At 34.0% G+C, this 19,763-nt stretch overlaps 1 protein-coding gene across 10 annotated transcripts in view; it reads right to left on the bottom strand.

The window, feature by feature from the left end:
• LOC149085148 (silk gland factor 1-like) overlaps window positions 1-19,763 on the bottom strand; it is a 171,448-nt gene that overhangs the window by 18,936 nt on the left and 132,749 nt on the right. The window contains exon 1 of one of the 10 annotated variants that reach the window (XR_016192806.1): window positions 3,866-4,002. The exons of the other annotated variants lie outside the window; for them this stretch is intronic. The gene's annotated coding sequence lies outside the window, so the exon portion shown is untranslated. Of the gene's footprint in view, window positions 1-3,865; window positions 4,003-19,763 lie in introns of those variants that run through there. 10 annotated transcript variants of the gene reach the window in all.

The raw sequence follows: 19,763 nt of genomic DNA on the forward strand, positions 1-19,763 counted from the left end.
GAAAACAAAAAACATGGTCGTATATCGAGCTGTTTCTACTCGATATATTCTATGTTATAGATCATACATCAACACGCTTAAAATGTCATTTCAAGTAAGATAAAGGATGCGATTTGCGACCATTCGAGTAGAAAACAGAAATAACAATTCGTTGATGAGTATTGATTCAAAGAGGCTTTTGAAATTTCACCCTCACTCTCGCAGTTTACTGGTCAAAGTAAATATGATCGACCAGCAAAGTTATTACGGCAACACACTCTCTGCCAAATGAGAAATTCTGTTTGCCAAAGACGCGTGCCCCTCGAGGTATACAATGGCGGTTTCCATAGTATCAAAGAACGGTGGGTTTCACCTCTCTAAACGGACAACCACTGCAATAATAGGAATAATAGAAACAGTTTGACCCTGACCACAGGTCAAACAAGCAACATAATACTTGTGCCGCTAACATATATAACTTTTTGATGGTGCTTTCTTCATCATCTTTTACCTCAGCAAGAAAATATATTGCCAGGTTGATTTCGTTTCGCAAGCTTCTGTTGTAACTGGCTCTAATACTCGAGATTTCATGTATACCCAAATCCAATGGAAGAAGTGAGTGAGGGTCATTCGTTTAAAAGGACATTCACTTGCGTGGTGCTTTGATAGGAAAATTTCTAGAATGTTTTTGATTTACTGAAAATATTTTTTTTTTCGTTTCATATTCGCTTGTTTTCACAATCAATACAAATCCATTGTAAACTTTTATTAAAAGCTTAAGCTTTATCGAGCCTGATTAAAATTTTCCCTCGGCAACAATGATTTAACTGACTTGACTCATATCGCATTCAAACATGAGTTTGGAAATTTGAAAATTCTTCAGAAAAAATATTCAAGTCGCTGTGAAACAAAAAACTAAATTTTTTGTGGTTCGAAATGCGATTTGTTATTTATTATATATAATCAACTGTATTAATTAGCAATATATAACAGTCCTATAGGCCTACTGCTTTATTGACATTTAGGTGCACAAAAATAAGTGTCAGGTTCCATCCTAGGAACCGAATTGCGGCTCTTATTAATTTGAGCCGCAGAATATTGCATCGTTTTAAAAACTGATGAGTTTCTGCATTGCGATAGAAGCGTGGAAGTATGCACGGTATAGCCATTGAGAATCAGCTCTAAACTGTAGATCCCGGCTGGTCTTCGTGTTGTTGAAGTGATAAAAAGTAGTTGAATATAAAATTGTGGGTGTGTTTTTTAAAAAAACTCTGATTTAATATAAGAAAAAACAATTTTTTTCTTCAATAATTTAAACAAAACTATAAATAACTTCACTTTAGGTTGAATTTTATACTGTTCTTGTTGGATCACCGCCTAGAAACAGTGATTAAAAAAAGAGGTTTTGAACGTTTCTGTTCTGATAGAACTTTTCGTGACGAGATTGTTCAACGGTACCCAAAAAAATATGAGAATTTTCGTATTACAGATATTTTTATTGCAAAAATACTGAAGAAACATTTTACAGCTGTTTTTCTGCGGAGCCGCAGTAAATTCTTGGAACAGTAAATTTCCACGGAGTACGAGTTGGAAATTTACGTTCAGAGAATTATAACAAAGACTGGATTATAAATACAGCAGTAAGGCATGGTAACGGATCTGCTCAAATTCGGCTAATATTCGTGATGCTGCGTAAATAATCAGCTTTTGTTATAAATTGTAAATATTTTAGAGAAATTAATCAAAATTATGTGGACTTATATTGAGACATTGTTTCTTTTACTTCTTTTTAGACGCTCCCTAGCATTTTATATAGGGATATATTTTTATATTCTCTTCGAATTTTTGAGGTACGCTATACAATAGTTTGAATGTCTATCAAAAAAAAAAAAAAAAAAAAAACAAAAAAAAACCCACTATTGAAGAACAAATTGAAAAAAAGTAAATCTATATATATACATCTCTAGGATATCTCTCTCATCAAAAAATTGCAAGTAATTTTGGTTTGTTGATTGGTTCGGAAAGTGATTTTGGTGTCTAAAATCTTGGGAGATGGTTTTTAACCCCAGTTTTTTTTCTCAATTTACATCTTCGTAAGGTTGTCGGCTCCTTAAAGGCCCTGTTTCAATGCTTTTTTAAAGGTAAAACATTAATTAAGGCAACACCATGAAGAAACCTTCGTGACTGGCCTCACGAGCGAGACTCCAAAATTTGTTTTTTTGTGTGTGTTTTTTCAAATTTACGAGTTTGGCTTTATTTGCGAACAAAAACCTCAAAGAATTCAAAATGAATGCTGAGAAAGGCTTTCGAAGAATGAAAAGGCTTCCAAAAAGCAAAACAATTTGCAAATTTAAAAAAAAAAAATGAAGAACTGATGTGTATCTTTTCTTTCGTGTTTTCTTATTATTAAATGTGTTAATCATCAAAGGGTATGGTAAAAGTAAAGGTATACGGCACGTGTGCGTAATAATATTTGGAAGGCTGTACGGGAGATGGTTTGGTCGTTGAGCAGCGCCCTTCTGTGTTTACCTAAGGCGATCAACTTGATTACCTGTGGCGATAAAAGAGCGGAATTAATATCACGTGATGTTCAGTACAATTGACGCTCGGGCAAAACTCGCTCTTACGCACTCACTCACCATGCACACACACAGCAGGTACTTTCCTTCCACATCAATATTTAGAACAAATATTTGCTGTAACGTAGCCTGCTGACTGCAGCCCATCTCCAATATTACTACTTAGGACGATTCATAAATGTTGAACCGCACCCTTGTTTTATTTTCATGTCTCGAAACAGCGTAAACTGGAGAAAACAGCCACAGAAAGATAACTCCACTAATTGTATATTTTACAAGAAGGTTATTAAATGGGTTTTATCGTCTCGCGAAGTATGAAAAAAAAAATCCTAAACTGAAACTATCAAATTGTGTTTGGTTTGCATGTCACTCAGTCTTTTGTGATATTTCTTCTAAGAAATTCACATCAGAGCTGGTTGCTTTTAAATATCTATCAATAAGTTCAGTAATAATAAGTAATAATTTTAGTCAGTAATAATTTTAATCAGTAATAATTTTAAATATCTATCATATACTTCAGGCGTTGCATATCAAATATAAATTGACATCCATTCTAGAAGTATGATACGGTGAATCTCCCACTTATAAAACGTTTTTCAAAAAAAAAGAAAAAACTGTCATGAAAACGCGTTGTAAGCGGAAAAACGCTTTAAACGAAAAATATTTTGATGAGTATTATCAAGAGTTAGGACCACGAAAGTAAGTCGCACTAAGCGGGAAAACGTTCTTAGTGGGAACGTTGTAAGACGGATCAACTGTGTATATCTTATGAGAAATTGATCGATGCAGTTTCAATAATCAACAAAAGGCATTTTCCGATTCATTCATTTAATTCTTGAAATGGTTATTTTTGTAAAATTTTAAAGCAAGTTCGATAATAACTTCAAAAAATAATGATAAATAAATATCATTACTTTAATTAATCAATAAAATTGAGTCGATTCTCGTTTTAAATAAAAGTAGCTATGAAGATTTTAGATTAAAAAAACCGATAAAATAATCAAAGACTGAATAATTTTATGGAATGTTAAGTAGTTTTTTTGAAAATTCTGATGAAATTGAACATTGAATAACCAGAAAAATGAAAGTTAGCATATGAAAATATTTTTCTGAAATTAGTTACATTATATATACTCTATACCGATTAGGTAATACGTAGATTTTTCGTTTGATCACACTGGTCAATTTTACATTGAGTGTATTTTAAAAATGCAGGCTAAAATGCTTGGTTAAAGAGTATAATAATTAGAATATCGGGTCAAGCATTAAAAGGATAAACAACATGACGTGGAATAAATTTGACTTACTGACAACACACTGGATACCAAGCTCAATAATGGTCAACCCAACAGATATCCTTTGGGGTTTTCTTCACTCATAATGATGCAGATCTGAGAATGAAGCTGTTCAAAAGAAATACATGTGCAACTGATCACCTGGTTTGAGAAGCTCTGAAAGATTGTGAGACTCCTTTTCTGAACGTTGGACTTATATACAGAGTCTGAGTTAGCGATGTTTGCTGTACTATTGTTGACTCGTCCCGTCCAGGGCCCAACTCAAGAGAACAAAACTAATATTTGCTCTCCGTTGACAATATTGATCTAATATTGGAAGACCGCATCTCTTAAACCGTGGCATCATGGACATGCAACTCTCCGAATAAACTTTCTTTCCGGGTAAAGAGGTGCGTGGAAAAAAATACACACACACACACATACACTTTAGAGCCCACTATGATTATATGTTGTGGAGGAATCGAAAATGGGTGAGTGTGCCTAATGTATACACCAGCTGTGATTGTTTGATTACAGTCAAGAGGAGGAAAGCAGTTCTTTCCAAAGGGTTAAGACGGTTTGTTTCGATCGTTCTTATTTCATTTTTAACTGTCGCCCTTGAAGAAGATTCCCACCCACCACTGCTTTGCAGAAAAGTGGGAGGACAAAATCTTCATTCGAAATTTCGAATCTGCAAATGAATGTGATCAATAAAAATAAAATATAGTCAAACTTTTCACTTCAATCTTGTTTGTTATAACTTCATCTTATTGATATCACAGCAATATTTGAAACTAAAAACTGTATTAGATATCTTAGAATTATAGATATATTAGAACTGAAGATAAACTTTTTGAAACATATCTTCTATGCATGGGTGTACTCAAATATAAATTATGGAATATGTTGCTTGGGAGAAGCGTACTATGAAAACATACGTAATTCAGACAATCAAGAGAATTAATAAAATGGTAATTAATACATATTGCGATAGATAATAAAAAAATACAATGCCACATTGACATTGAGACAAAACTACATGTACAGAATTTATAAATTTATCACCAGAAATGAAGAATGTCTAGTAAAAAATGGAAATAGAACATCAAATAGGTATAGATGTATTTATCAAGTGCCTAAAAGTAACAAAGCATTATTTCAAAAAGTTTTTTTTTTTAACATCGCCCCAAAAATAATTAACTTCATCTACTCTAATACTCACACAAATATCAATAGAAATACAGATTACAATATCTTTAATATGATCAAAAACACAGATATTAATACAGTGATTTGAAATAAATTATTGTACCAATACATATTAATAATACATATATAGTATAAAATACATCTAAAAAATAAAAGAGCTATTGCTGAAAAAAAATCGATAATAAAAATCATATACGCCTGCTGCAAGGACCTTACAGTCCCTTGGGGTTACATAGTGCATGTAATTTATGTTTGTTTTTGTGTAATTTATGTTTGTTTTTGTATTTGTATATTATATATTTATATTTGTATCTCGTGATTTGTTGTTTGTTTGAAAAAAAATAGTTATTCATTTTGTGAAAATACGTATCTGAAATTGTGAAGGTGGAAAAACATCATTAATCAATCAACAGAGGTTTTTATACAGGGTGGTTCCATAATTCCCCTTGTCGCATTTTACTGCAGACCCGCCATTTCAACTTTTTCTGGGGGGGAGGGGGGGGGGTCAAAGAACATATAGTATATGTTCTATAACTATATACTACAACCTCTGACAATAAAGTTCGGTGAATGAAGTCAGAACGGCCGATCTGGCAACACTGGCGAAGCAAAACGCTGCACATGCGTAGCGGCAGGTGTTGACCATCTGCCGCCACCGTTGTTCAGTTGAGCGTCGTTTGTGTTCCGTGAAAGACTTGTTTTACAAAGTGCTTGTTTAGTGCGTTGGTTCTTACCTGAGGGAACGACGATGAATGCTGCAAGGTAAATTGAAATTTTTACCCGTTTCATGAAACGTCTACGCAGGGTACGACCTCAGTACGCACAACAAGGTTCATGGTTTCTTGTTCACGACAATGCTCGCCCTCACACAGCCAATATCGTCAAACAGTTCCTGGCAAAAAAGGGGGGTGGTGCAAATTGAACATCCACCATACTCGCCAGATCTCAATCCTCCAGACTTCTTCCTATTCCCACGACTCAAACTCGCTTTGAAAGGAAAGAGATTTGACGATATTCCTGACATCCAACGAAACATGACGAGGCTTTTGAACTCCATCCCAAAAGAAGACTTCTTGCAAAGTTTCCAGGACATGTATAGGAGATCTCAGCGGTGCATAGTAATGGGAGGTGACTATTTCGAAGGACAGTAAGGTAACTTTCGTTAACATTTCATCTACGTTAATGTTACAGGACTATTCACCGAACTTTATTGTCAGAGGTTGTATATGGTGATATATATATGTATATATCACCTTGTTTGCTCATTTCTATTATACTTTATAAAGTCGGGTGAGGGAAGATAATCACCCCTACCCCCCAAATGACGGGCCTGTTTTACTGGCTAACCGTTGATTCTAGAGGCATACTTCTAATTAGAAAGGTATCCAAATAACGTGTAGAACTCAGATACGTCATTCATATTGCAAGGGGTAGTATATTTATTTAAGAAAACTAACTTTTAACACGGACACCCCGTCCTCAAAAACCTAATTAGAAAGTTGTTGCCGCCCTGTCTCTTCTGAGGACAATAAAAAAGTTCAATGTTTCCAAGAGCAATATTGGCTGAGATAGTTGAACTAAAAATCTCAAAAAAGTTGGGAAACAACATAAAAAACGAGGAAAAGTAGGCTTGTCCGTTAGTTTATGCTGTTCTTTCCCACTTCCCACATTTTCTCTGTTTTTGAATAGAAATACCTCAGCGAATATTGCACTGAGAAAAGTGGATTTTTTTTTTTGGTTTTAGAAGAGACAGGGCAACAGATTTCTAGTTGGGTTTTTAAGGACAGAGTGTCCATATAAAAAAATTTAATTTTTTTATTTAAATATATATACAGCCCTTCCAATATGAATAACATATATCTGAGTTTTACACGTTATTTGGATACTTTTTCTAATTGAAAGATCGTCTCTACGATCAATGGTTCGTCAGTAAAATGCGGCAAGGGTAATTATGGAATCATCCTGTATAATAATTATGCTTTGGCCACGCTATTTCTATTTGGTCTGATCTATATGGTCACAACAACAACTTCAGTTTAAAAATTGATAGAAAATTTTATGTTAGGTTTCTGATGAATTCATATAGTAGGTTCTATCCAGTAAACTGACACTGACACATGCAAGACTAGAATTCGGTGGATTTTTGCTCAGATAAATAATGAAAAAAAAAAGAACTTCAATCATATAAATTACATACCATGATTATTGAGGTTTAGTATCATGTCTAAGAGACATGATGGGATGTGTTTTCTTTCTTGTTAGTAAAAGACTAAAGATCCTTAGTTTTGTATATTATGTGAATAAATACCCTTGATAAAATATACTGAAAAAAGTTATTTTAAAATATCGGGGGACTCTTGAGACAAAGTCACACGTGCTTGGTGGTCGTATGAAAAAAGAGTTTAATTTCCGCAAAACTTACTTTTCTACATTCCCTACTTCAGTATAGTACATTCGGATAATATGGAATATCACTTTTATTTTTTCGATCATTTTAATTTGAAACATGATAGAAACCAGGAACCTGGATTTCTATAAAATTTGGTTTCTTGTCTTTGCATTGACAAGCGTATTGTATTTAAAAATAAATATTATAACTATGAAAAAAGCATTACAAAAATCATTTTCGTGGGGAAATATGGTATAGTCGGGTAATAAGGAATATGGGATTCAAAATGAAGAAAACTAATTCGAATTGATCAAAAACAAAATTTAATGAGTCTGAATGACACTGAAAAATGAAAATTTCATCGCATGCTTCTTGTAGTTGATGATGCGATGGTATCATAGTCTATTTACAAGTGTCACAAATGCAGTATTTCTAATCTGCTCCAAAACCGTCAAGATGGGTCCACAGAAAACAGAACACACATTTGTAGATTCCTTTTCATTTTAATATTACTAAACTTTCTATTTTGAAGACATATTGGAGCCCAACTCGGATAATAATTATAGTATTCCCTGTTATAGGCTATACCATCTGTGAAAAAATAGGGTTCCATCTAACCGGAGAGAATCGGAATCTAAAAATTAGCACAGCACAATAAAATATAACACTCGTGATGCACATTGTGCTTAGTTTTAAATTAATGGCCCCATTTCCGATAATTAATAAACACCTTTTAAATTTGCTTGAGTAAATTGGATGATGGTGACATCCGAGTGACACTGACTCTATAGCAAACGTCTTCAACCTTTTTCCAGTCGCAAGCACTGCCTGTACTCATCATCAAAAGAAGAGCATCTTACGGCAAGTTTGGCATATGAATGCATTTAATCGGGATGATTTCAATCCTTGAATGCAATTTATGCAAGGTGTTTACTTGGAACGTTGATCAAGGTGCTCGTGAGTATGAAATCGGACACGAGCATCGGGCAATCTATGTGCTTCAGAGAGCAAGGTGGTGCTCGTGAACAACGGGTTGAAGGTGATTGCTCTATAGCATCATAGGGTCATTTTCAAGTACTGTTGGCCTACTTCATCACTATTCCATTTGGCTACCATACCAGAAAGCGGAGAAAACCAGGTATTACATATTACTCGACTATTCCATATTACCCGAATGTACTATACAGTATATCAGGGCTGTAACTAGGATTTTTGTTGCCCGGGGCAAACATTATTTTGCCGCCCCCAGAACTTTCAAATTCAATAATTTTGTAATGGTGTTCTTTGTTCCCACCTAAAACTGCTGCCCCCTAAATTCTTTCGCCCGGGGCAGTGCCCTCCCCCCCCCCCCAGTTATGACACTGCAGTATATATTTTACGTGTTAGGGTACGAACATAGTGATCGCTGGTTTCCGATTCTGCAAGTCGGCGCCGTTGCTGATTGGTTAAATCTGGAATTTCAAGTTTTTTAATCTATCCCTAACGCGAGGCCGGCTCGCAAAATCGGAAACCAGCGTGCACTATATGTTCGTGCCTTTATACGGTAAAACGGAAGCATTTTTCGGTGCCTGGCAAAAAATATGCAAAGCCAAACTTTCGAAATTTATGCACAAAAGCCTCGGAAGTCTGATAACGATAACTTACGGGGAAAAAAAAGTTTGGTTGAACCTTTAGGTTTCAGAATGCGCAAAAAAAAAATTTCGACAGTTTGTCAGAAATGTACCAGTTTTCAGAATGAGAACACAGTGTGTCACACAATAAATGTCTAAATTTTTATACGGCCTTCTTGTCCTCTAATTTCCTATTAGAAAGTTGTTGCCCTGTCTTTTCTGAAAACAAAAAACCCATGTTTTAAACTGCAATATTCACTGATATATTTTAATTCAAAAACTGGAGAAAAGTTTGGAAATAACAGCAAAAAAACTAACGGACAACGCTCTATTCTCTTATTTATGCTGCCTTTTCCCAACGTTTCTCCGATTTTTGATTGCGAATATTGCATTTAAAAACATAGGATCTCTTTTGTTGAACTCAGAAGAGACAGAGCAACACCTTTTGTAATTGGAAGCTAGAGGACAGGGGGACCGTATAAAAAATTAATTTTATAAATTTTTTTTATTTTTTGACATTGTATTTTCACTTAAAACTGATACAGGGTAATTTTTGAACACATTTTGAGCTTTTTAAATGTAAACCACACCTCTTAGACAAACGGTTGATGAGACAAAGAGCACATTAGCACTTACAGGACACCCTGTACACATGTATTATAAATTATTACTTTTTTTGGTGATATAGGCCTATGCTTATATTTGGTTATATTTTTGATATCCATATTTTTATGGGCATAATTTTTTTGCCTTTTGTAGTCTTTGTATTTGTATTTGTAATTGGAGAACCACTTTTTAGCATTTGTACAAATCTAGAAACATTGGGTAAAAACGAGGACTAATTTTTCCCTTTGTTTTCAACGATCATTGGATAGCAGCATATAATAGTTCTTAAAGAATTTTTTTTGTCCGGCTAAAATTCAGTGACGACGTTGATGAAATCATAAATTACAGCGTAACTTTCTTTTTTTGTTCCTATAACGATGAATAATTTGTAAGCTAGGTGATGGATAGATTTGCCCAACATAATATACCGAAAGGTCGTGGTCTCGCATATAATCAGATAAGCGCCGAAGATTCTCAATAGCAGTTTTCATTTAGATGCCAAACTGTGCTGCTTGAGGGGAAAATCGCGTGCTAACACATCATGTGGCGCTTGCTGCTGCTTTTTCTTGATTTTTCCTCAGTATATTTCATCCAATCAGTCCAGGACAGGATGGGAGAACAAGGATCACGTGCTGGTTAAGCAGCGAGTTCGTTCATCCGACGTAGCAACAGGTGATTGGCGAAGCTGTTCTCGATGGAATTAGAAAGACAAACATCGCAGAAATTAGGAAAGTTTGGTCTTCTTTAATAAACTTTAAGCCTTAATAAGAACGTTGTGCTCCTCTTCGAAAGGCACACGCTTCGTTATTTCCGTACTTCATCGATGAATTCGCTCAGTGAGCTGCTCGATAGAAGGGGAAAAAAAACACACCATAACCTCTTCAAATATTTTCAATGAAAAAAAGTATTGATTTTAGTTTTTTTTAAATGGTTTTTTTTTTTATCTCGCCTTAACATTGTCGAGAATTTTAGTTCATAGTTTAATGTTCTATTCATTTATAACATTATTAGGGGAAAGTGGGAGCTAATGGGACAAATTTTAGTTTTTGATTGTTTTGAAGTGAAATAAACAAATTTAATTTCCTTTTCTTTTGCTTTATTGATAAACATACACATTTGTGTTTATATGATAAAATATTTAAAACAAATAATTTACGTTTCTTTTGCAGTGATGATCAATTTTATACACCAAATCTTTTGTCCCGTTATACCTCAACCTCGAGATCTATTGGGACAAGAAAAATAGACCCACAAAGAAATTGATAAACACTATGAAATATTATTTTAGCATAATTTTTCAGGAGTTTCTATGCCTAAGTTAAAGTATAATAAAATAGAAGCTTTCTAGTTTCAATTGTTGTTAAGCTATGGTATAGCTTTGATGCCACTACCGATTATTCAAGTTTTCCTTCTTGCTTGAGGGAAAACACTTTGTTGGGAACTAATCTTTGTGCTTATACAATACAATACAATACAAATACAACGCCACAACAGGCAAAGTGCCCAACGAGGTGGCTGACTTAAGAACATCATGGATCCTCGAGCCATTTTTTTGGAGGCCCTTACCTACTACTGCTACACCCCAAATGCACCCCTCCCACGGAACCCCCCAACGAATCGGTACATGCGGGAATGTGCGTGTACGTGTAGTGCAACCTGACGTAAAGTTTGTTTCTGTGTAATGTTTGTTATGTGTAGTGCTGCCATCTGCCACCAGTTTGTTTTTCTAACTATGAGTGAAGTGTTATGATTGAATGATTTATCGTTGTAGGACTGTTGCTCTCTGTGGCGAGACTTTTTAACGGGGAGATCGGCTCGCATTTGCGCCTTGAAGTTGGGAACCACAGAAAACCAACTTCAGCCGACCACCACTGTGGGGTTCGAACCCGGATCCTCGCATCGCGAGTCCGTCACTATAACCACTCGACCACCACAGCGGCCCATTTCAGACCCCAAGGTGGTGAAATTTTATATTTTTGAAAACTGGAACAGCACCTGCTTATCACAAGAAAATTTAACTGAGATTTATGAAAAAATTTAAAGTGTATACATACTAATTAGCAGTATCTTTACCACCACAAAGAAAAATTTAATACTTCAAAATCGTTCAAAAAACATCAAACAAAATTTCCTTTTCTTATCATGAATGTTTTTCTTTTTTTGTGATTAATGACAGCATTTTGATATTGTTGTCATTCAGATGTCAAAGAAATTCAGTATTTGAAAAAAAGGAACAAATACTGAAATTTGGCCTTGTCCCATTAGCTCCCACTTTCTCCTACTACAATTAACTATCGAACATGTAACTTTTATTGTGAATCCTATTTCCACTTATTTGAAGTGAATGATTTCTGACTGACCCTATTCTAATTGAATAGCCTATATGCTATAAGATATAATGAGATTAACTGTGATTGGTTACAGCAATGATTTCAGCAATGATAAAGTCACATCATAAATTTTTGTTACACTTGAGGTTCGAATTTTAGGAATTCCTCTTAAGTTTTCCTGTTCAAGTAATGTTAAAACTACTTGCTTAATTCGATTTTTTTTATTAGTGTTTTGGATAATTCGAAGCTTATAATGTGTCACTGGCAAAATGTCTGGTTTTTTTCAGAATTCCTGACTAGTTTTTAGTCATCATTTTCTTTTTTCCGTGGACTGCTGATATTTTTCCACCAAATAACATGTAGCCTATATTAAAACATGATTAGAAAAATTACAATCAACAAAATATAATTTTCTTGTTGTGGCTCGATGCAATAATTTCATTACCATTTTCACCCTGACAACTGTCCGAGGGCAGCTGAAGTTTTATCGTATCTTCGTTGACTTCATTATCACATACAAATTCAAATTAGATGGCAGGTGCAAATTCTACTACTCAGGAAATACGAAAGTTTGTGTGTGTGTGTGTTTGTGTGGTAATCAACTTCTCGATAGATGAAATGTTTAAAAACTTGATTGCTGAAATCCTAGTTTATTGTCTGGTAAAATGTGTTCGAGGTTCATGTTTCTCTAGCATCATTGTTCGTTTATTTTTGAATATAAATGTAATTTTTGTAATATTTCTCACCATGTCCAAACAAGATTCTTACGCTTGTTCAACTCCAGAAAAAAAATATTGTGGTTGACTTAAGGACGTTGAAGAAATGGGGAATGAAGTCATATTGAATTATATTCTAACACTTGCAGAAGCTATTGACATGTTAGATGAAATTGATCTGTTGCAGGTAAAAAATCACATCTTTCATTCTTTTAATCAACTTGCAAATTTTTTACAATGTTCAAGATCGTTCAGAAGAAAACAAATCAGAATTAAAATTTGCAAATAAAATATAGTTTTTGAGATCGTTCACGTTTTATATAAACACTAGTTGTAACAACGAGAAAACTGGCATAGCAAGTGATAGCATTCGACGCATATTTTTTATAACTAGTTTTTTTTGTAGAATTTTTAACACTAAATATACTAAAATATGGGAATTAGATAATTCGAACTTTAGATAATTTGACCTTTTTTTTTTGCTGTCCTCTTGAGCTTCGAATTAACCCTTTAAGCAGCATTGACGAGATATCGCGCCTCCTTGAAAGCGCATTGACAAACCCAGATATTTTTAAAGTATTTTTCAATAAAACACTTTTCCTACACCCCTTAGTTTGCAATTGCTGAAAATCGGAAGAAAGCCTACTCCATTAAAAAGATAAGGCATTTTGAAGGGGGGTTTCTGCTGTGTCGCTTAAAGTATTAACAATGTAATTAGTGATCTCCATTCAGCTCAGCCAGCGAGGGTGCTAGGCGGAAGGAAACGAATGTTTTCACAATAATTACATGTAACTTTTGTATGCATTTTTTTTCCATGTCCTTTCAGTTCTCCATGCATTTCATGTACACAACACACGTGCGTACTCATATTGTCGTATTATGCTCACCGAATGAAGGTGCTAAGCGAGATGGCACGGGTGGTCCATAATTGCATATATTGCCCCACACATTATATTTATTTTCCATATTTTCATCTGTTAACTACACCAACCAATCTCATTTCCTCACCTATAAGGTGTTAAGCGAGACGACTCGCTCCGGTGGACATTTTATATTATGCAATGAGAATTCTTATATATTAAAATACATAGGAATTAAAATACATAGGGCGCGTGTAAGATAACAGATGACATGGGCCTTCTAATTGCTTCTAATAAAATAGTAAATTCATTCTTTTTACGAAACAACTTCCAACCCCATCTCATCTGTTATCACAGCAAAAATCTGTCAAGGGAAACATATTGTTATACTTTTGTATGTTTTTGTGTGCATATGTTTTTATTTATTTCTTTTTCTTTTCTTTTTTTTTGGCTTAGCGATAAAGTGTTTCAGACTCTGCCATGAACCTGGGCTGAAAGAGATCTTGGCAACGGGATAAGTCCAGTGGCGGACTTCTGGCGTTCATTCCTCCACGTGCCTCTTAAAGGGTTTTCCACTGTAGTTGTTCTAGAACTCCGTTTTTTTTAGTGTATTCATGAACAGGCACTATAAAAGAAAGGATATAAAACAAAGAAAAGAGGAAAAATAAATCAAACCGTGCTTTTACTTACTTTCCAACTCAAGTCTCTTGGACAAGAAAAGAAAAAAAAGAAGGAATAGCGAAGGTGGAATCGAGTAAAGAAGAAGACGATCAATTCCTTTGCCGAAGCAGAAACCTAGAAATTGACTGGAAAAAGAGTAAAAGCAAGGGAAGTGGTGGAAACAAAAATAAAGGAAAAGAACTACTTCGAATGCCTGGGGAAGTGCCGGTGCGGTTCGATGACCAGAAACATCGGATGGCAGTTAGAAATCGATATCTTCCGAAACACCAGGATTGGACAAACATGGATATCGGGGTAGGTTTCCTATCCGGCTTCCTTTTGCTTGCTGGCCACGTCTTCGGATGCAACCTTGTCTTCCTTCCATCCATCCTGCCAACCAATAGCACGGACGGCAAAAAGAAATAGAATTGCCCTCCGGAGAACACCAGCAAAAGATATTGTAGACATATATGAAATTTTGCCATACATCGTGAAGTTCGCGTATAAGAAAAATATTTTTTTAGGATAGATTTTTCTTTTCGAAATTTTTTTTATCGATCTATCTATATATTTTATGTTTGTTTTGAGGTTTTCTCTCCCGTTTTTTTATCAATGGTATCTCTTTTCTAGTTTTGTTTCACTTGAAACATTTTTGTTTTGAAACATTTACAATAGTTAATATTTTTTTTAAGTCTTGACCATGATCAGTAATTTAATGGGATGTCACGACACTTGAAGTCGAATTTTAAAAAAATGACTTCAAAAAACATTTAATTGTAAATAAAATGCTAAAAATTTCGTGTGTCAATCGGTTGATTTGTTCTTTCATAATAAAGAAAAAAACACTTGAACGCGATTTTCTTAGATTGCAGTTTTTGAGCTCGTCCATAAGATTAAAAAACTACTGCCAATTCTGAAATTTTGCAAAAATTTTTGTACATGTATCAGTAAAATGGGCTTAAAACTTGGATATCTGACCATTAGTTAGAATTTTATGAATTTTTAAAGTTTGAAAAAATATATAAATTTCAAAAATTTAAATTCAATATTTTTTTTAATTATTTCCCATTCGTCAACTGCTAAATTTTCAACTGCTAAACCGAGGTGCATTTCACATGTCGAATAAACATTTCTGCAAAATTTCAGAATTTTTGGGGGTAGAAGTTTTTTTTTAATCTTACGGATGAGCTCAAAAATTGCAATCTGAGAAAATCGCGTTCAAAGTGTTTTTTCTTGCATATATTTACACTATAATTCATTATTTCTTTAATTTATTATTTTTTTTTCTTTTATTATGAAAGATAGCTATATCTCGAGCAGTTCACAACGAAATTAGATTATATTGGTATCGTTTGTTAGCTATTCCAAAGACAAAGTCGATGATAATGACATAATTTCATTATGTCAGTACCTAAAACGTGATTCAAGGCACAAAAAATGTATTCACGCCAGAACTTGCGACCGTGTCAATGACATAGCTTACCCCAATTTGTTTTTTTTTACCGGTAAATGTCATGGGAAAAGTGGTAAATCAGTGATTATGCATAATCATCGATCACCTTGGTAAATTTGATGAATTTTAATGTGTTTATCACTTTCACCGGCGATTATCCATAATTCCTTATTGAAGTCGGTAAATTTGATAAAAATGAAAGAAAATTATCACCTCTGTTCTCGTCGTTTATTAGTTTGTGATACGTTCACGAGAGACACGCATTTTGATATAAATAAAATATATATTTATAAATATATATGTATTAAAATAAGTGTTGAAAAATTGTCTTCACACACATAATTTTGTTCAAATAAAACCAACATTGCGATCGATTGTTTTAATGAAAAAAGAACTAATCTCATGTAGTACACTGCCTAGAAAAAAAATGGAACATATTTTAACGCACCTACTGTGCGAGCCTCAGAAGGAAGCGTTGTGATCAGTGCCGTCTTAACGCATGGGTCCACCCGGGCACGGCCCGGAGGCTTCAAGAGAAAAGGGGTCTTACAAAAATGAAATGTGGTTGGAGTTTCCGAGAATTCACCACGTAGGGCCTCAGAAAAATCATTCGGCCCGGGGCCCATGATGCTCTTAAGACGGCCCTGGTTGTGATCTGGGGTTTTTCTACTAGGGTAAGAAATGAAGTGAACATTTAAGCGTACATAATGATGTATTCACCTATAAAAGGATGTTTTCTTCCTTGAAGAATGTGAATCCCAGAAAATGTGATCCCAGAATGACAATGTCAAAGTACAGTTGAAAAAAGCATACGTCATCATTCGGATACTTAGATTGTCATTCACCGAGTAAATCCGATGGAGATCAAATCCAGACCGACAAAATACAATCGAGAGCCTTCAAACTTATTACAGAGTTACCTAAACATTATTTCTGGATTCACGAAGAGTACTGGTGAAATATTGCAAATCTGACAAAAAATAAAGTTGAGATAACATTGCGGGTTGATTTTAAGTCTCAAAGCACGTGGCTTTCTTTCAGGGAGTCACAAACAAACAAAAAAAAAATAAATAAATATCATAGCAATAAAATTTCATAAATTTTATTACTTTACCATAATTTTAATCACGAATATGCATGAAAGACGATTTCAGTGGCATAATTTTCCTTCATGGTGATGCCGATTCTTGCATGCGCATATACGGCTTGGTGACAGATCCATACGGTGCATTTCCGCACATGGAGAATTTGGTAACACTTCCACAAAGCATGGGCTACGCAAGAAGAGCCCATGCTTTGTGCAAGTGTTACCGAATTCCCCATGTGCGGAAATGCACCGTATGGATCTGTCACCAAGCCGTATATGCGCATGCATGAATCGGCATCATCATGCTTTCATTGTCATGCACCCAGCCTTTCATGTCTATCACCGCCTATGCGTGACATCACTTAAAATAATTGACTTTGAGTCCTCTAACGACCCAGCAATCTCTTATATATTTTCAACATTATGCATTACGTTATATAATATCGTAATGCATATTTAATTGTAAAGATGCATTGCATAAATAACTGAATAACTATAAACTTAACAATAATGAATAAATTGTGGAAGGAGAATAGAGATTTGTCCTAGCAAGAAAACTACATGAATAGGCTACTTTATTCTTGACTGTCCTCCAGTAGAATGTCATAACTTCATGATGGTCATTATGAAGATTCATAAATTTAAGAACTTATATCTACTGAGATTGTGAGAATAAAATTTTCTCAAATTTTACATGAATCTACGAAGAGGATTGTCACTCTTTCTAAACATAATGTAAAGATCCGAATGCTATCAACTGAAACAAGATCATTTTTGGCCACCTATAGATCAATTTAGTCTACATAAAACAAGTGAAATGAGAATGTGACAATGGCAACGAATTATAGATATGATCAGTATAAGTGAGTATTTTCAGAGCGAAAAAATTCATAAAAAAAAAATACGGATTTCTTACAATGAAATAATAAAGCATGTATCTGATATCAATGCTATGAGAAGCTGATCATGGCGCTGGTCATTTCCTGATTATCATTAATTTCAGACCAGAAGCAATTAGAAGTAAAAGATTAAAAAGAAACAAACAAAAAAATTTCAATTCAAAAAAAAAACAAAAAAAACAAGAAATTATGGAAATAATAAAGAAACGTCAAAAAAGATAAATTTTCTATATAAAAGAGAGTAGTGTTCAAGTGTAAGAAGGATTTACTTGGTCATCTGACAGCCAATGGAATAAAAATGGCGAAAATATCAATTTTAACACAACAAAGGAAATACTGTGGATAGAAGATGAAAAATAACCCGGATTGCTTTGGTTAAGGGAAAATGTATGTAAAAATTGAAGAACGATGGCACATTCGCTGTAACAGACACGCAAAAAAAAAACAAAAAAAAACCACCTTTGAACGGGAAAAATAAAAAAATATTTCAAATTTCTATTTGAGATCAGAAATATTCGTTGGGTATATGAAAAAACGAGATAAACGAGATCAATAGCCACACATGATATTTGCCATGGATAAAACGTATAGCTGACAGCAGCACTAAATTTATAATAAAGAGCAAGTAAAAGTGTTGGAGATGACTTTCAAACTCAACAGACATGAATATTATGATGTAAAGTATGGGAAAAAAAAATGCAATATTAACATCATTAAATAAAGAAAGCTCTATTTGTTGAGAAAATTATAAATTTTTTAAGTATGATAGATGGGAGAGATAGGATCAATGAAGTTTAAAAAAAACTTTTGTTGTATGGTAATAATAAAGAAACGTTATATATGAATCGAGAAGGTTGTAGGTATGCGATCAGAAGCTGGTGAACCTACACGAGCTGTGTAGTAAGAATGAGTAGGCCTATGAAACAGTTACTTGAAATATTTATACAAATAGGAAGAAAACATTGAACGATAGTAAAAAATGGATAATAACCTCAATACTGGGAAATTTTCAATACTAAAAATACATTTGTTTTTTTTTAAGCCTATAACATCGATTAACTGTCCATAATAAAATATTTAAGTTTCTACCATGGAAACCAGCTTGTTATTTGTGATAATTACCGATTCAAAAATTAATAAAATTTTCATATCAAAAATATGATGCAGAAACTGGTTTCATGCATCCCTCTCAAAAAGATTAAGTACATTCTCAAGTTAACTACTTTCTGAAGTGAAAATTCCCACTTGAATGTATTATAGTAAGTATTTTGAGTGATTAATGTAATCAAATTAAATTGATTGTACGTCAAATTAATAATCAAAAGTAAATTTACTCACATATTGATTAGGCCTATGTAGGTGATATCATGTTTTAATATGATATGGAAAATCAAAAAGTAACGGTTCAATGACTTTATCAATATTTTAGACATCATACAATTAACTTGACAATGAATTATTAAATGCAAATGCTCGATAATAATAATGAACCTCTAACTTCCTATCGTTAACTAAATTAAATTTGAATGCAGTAACATTATCATATAAGGACAACGGACTTCCTCAGTAGGCTATCTACGCTAACAACACCGCATCCAATATATTTGTATCGAAAAAATTTCAATAAAGAAACATGATACACACACCTCCATGAAAGTTTAGATACAGAATCTATGCATTCCTCTCAGGTAGCTAAGATTCAGAAATATCCTTTGGTATGCAACACGGCAAAGACATGCATGACGTGACCATAAAAGTAAGTTCAACCTCCGAATCACTTTAGGTGACAAGTAAGGGGTTTCTCTAATCACTTTTGATCATGCAAACACATAAGCATTCTAAGCAACAACAAAGAACAATCAACAAACATAAAGAGAAAAAGCATGATATCGCTTACTTTTGGTTATTTTTTGTTAGTAATTTTTTTGTGTGTGGTGTCATCACATAGGAGAGACAGAATCTGTTTCATGACCGACTCGTTCTACAGAAGAGAGATGGAGATAGAGAGAGATAGTGAGAGAGTGTATGTGAAAGAGAGTTAGAGAAAGAGAGAGATGGAGAAGAAGGAGTCAAATTTCCCAATTCCTTGCTTCTGACAAATCTGGCGCTGCT

This window comes from Pholcus phalangioides, unplaced genomic scaffold (genome assembly GCF_987345545.1).
Source record: "Pholcus phalangioides strain wild (caught in Gottingen) unplaced genomic scaffold, Ppha-v1.0 ptg000007l_1, whole genome shotgun sequence".
NCBI classification, from domain to species: domain Eukaryota; kingdom Metazoa; phylum Arthropoda; class Arachnida; order Araneae; family Pholcidae; genus Pholcus; species Pholcus phalangioides.